The sequence below is a fragment of the Aulonocara sp. 'chitande type north' Nkhata Bay genome, linkage group LG5, assembly GCF_057382095.1.
Source record: "Aulonocara sp. 'chitande type north' Nkhata Bay isolate Kocher_YH1m ecotype deep benthic linkage group LG5, A_spYH_male_GT1.1, whole genome shotgun sequence".
Taxonomy (NCBI): domain Eukaryota; kingdom Metazoa; phylum Chordata; class Actinopteri; order Cichliformes; family Cichlidae; genus Aulonocara; species Aulonocara sp. 'chitande type north' Nkhata Bay.
Genome location: NC_141348.1, coordinates 6,119,614 through 6,121,511, shown reverse-complemented (window position 1 = coordinate 6,121,511; position 1,898 = coordinate 6,119,614). Strand labels below are relative to the sequence as shown.

Below are 1,898 nucleotides of genomic sequence, written 5' to 3'. Positions count from 1 at the left end.
TAAAAATTTCTTACAACATGATACCAAAAGGAAAAATCATCCTGCATTGCAGTCACATGAGGGGAAAGCAATAAAAACATAAGCAGTATAACGTTACTGAACACAAAATGAAAAACTGCAAAGAATTGCAGAAGTGCAGTCTTTGACTTCTCAATGAAACAGATGGTTTTTGAAAGCAAGAACTTTAGAGAGTTTAGCTCCATCCAGTTCCATGAAAACCTTCTGGAAAACGTCAAAGTTGTAGCGAAGGTCCGCAGGGTAGGCAAGGTTTAATGCATACATTAGTCCAAATAGCATTATCACAGCAAATGCTACATTATCCAAAGTCTTCGTCACCCTGATGCCTGCAAGGACCACTCTTGTTCATCTGCTGAAGCTTGCTCTTTAAGAAGATAAATTCAAACAGTGGTGTCTTCAACAGTCTCACTGATGGCACGTTGTTCCATGCCCTGTAAAAAAGAAGCCATGTTAGTCATTTCATGCCAAGTAAGTAATATGACACTGTGGAAAGTCCGAAAAAAAAAGAAAAAAAAAAAAGAAAAGAAAAAGACAAGTACATACCACATACTCCCGGATAAGCATGCCAGGGTCTTCACCCATGTAGATACACACTCCCTTGACACACTCAGCATCAACATCTTCACACTGAAATGAAATGTATGTAATTAGCATCTTCATTCAGCCCTTGTCCTTCATTTAAGTTTTAATAGTGTACTTTACATGAATGTTTTTAAAGTAAAGGCACACAAATTAATAATAGGTTTACTGGCAATTAATAATAAGTTGACAAAGTGAAGGTTAAAAAAAGAACCAGATGTAAAAATACAAAATGAGAGAATTTATCATGGAAACATTTGAAATCTTCCACAATTATAAAGTTTCATCCAAAGAGGATTATGGGTGGCTGTAGCTAAGGTGGCAGAGCAGGTCAGCCACTAATCAGAAGGTCGGTAGTTCGATCCCAGGCTGCCTCCTGGCTGCATACCAAATATCCTTGGGCAAGATACTAACCCCGTGTTTGCCTACTGGTGGTGGTCAGAGGGCCCGGTGGCGCCTCTGTCAGTGTGCACCAGGGCAGCTGTGGCTACAATGTAGCTTGCCATCGCCAGTGTGTGTGAATGGGTGAATGACTGAATGTAGTGTGAAGCGCTATACGAATGCAGGCCATTTACCATGTTAAGTGAATGTTCAGGATTTATCACTTACATTATCCATTTATGCCACAATTCTTTTCAGTATTAGTCCAAGCTCTCCTCTTCTGTTGACCAACTTCACCAGGTTGTCCAAGTGGAGAGCCAGCTGAGCCAGGAACTTTGTTTAAGGGGGGATGGTGGCAATTCTCTTAAACTCAGCGTTGATCTGAAAACATGAGCACAGAGGAATGAGCTTCAAAGGTTTAATACCTGGAAGAAGGCTGCAATCACTCATGCTGAAGAAATGGGCTGTCAATGGGCTGTGCCTTAACCATTTTAGGCTAATACCACAAGAACACCGTGTATGAGGCAAACCTTACCTCATGGAAATCAAATAGAGCAGGCCATCTTGCCATGAAAGCCTCCACCATTGGTGCATCACGAACACCTTCATGTCTTCTGTATGAAAAAGTCTTTTCCATCTTGAGTTTCACCAACTCTGTTACTCTTTTTTATGTCCATGTTGTGGGCTTTGACATGTCAATAGCTTTAAGAGTCCCTTTGTCTGCTACTTCTGAAACTGAGGTAAGGTTAAGAAACTCATTCCCAAACAAGGAATCCATAAACTGAAGTCTGAAACTGCCCTGAAGACAACACTGTCTCTTGACTTCAACGATGAGATCCTCAGTTGATTCAGGCGCTCCATTAGAGAGTGAGCCTTCGACAGGTTCCGTCAGCCAAAACAGTCTTTAGGACCATAGGACT

The 1,898-nt window shown here is 41.3% G+C and overlaps 1 pseudogene; it reads right to left on the bottom strand.

Moving 5' to 3' along the window:
* Positions 1-1,655, bottom strand: LOC147329781 (uncharacterized; annotated as a pseudogene).
* Between the last annotated feature and the right edge of the window lie 243 nt (positions 1,656-1,898).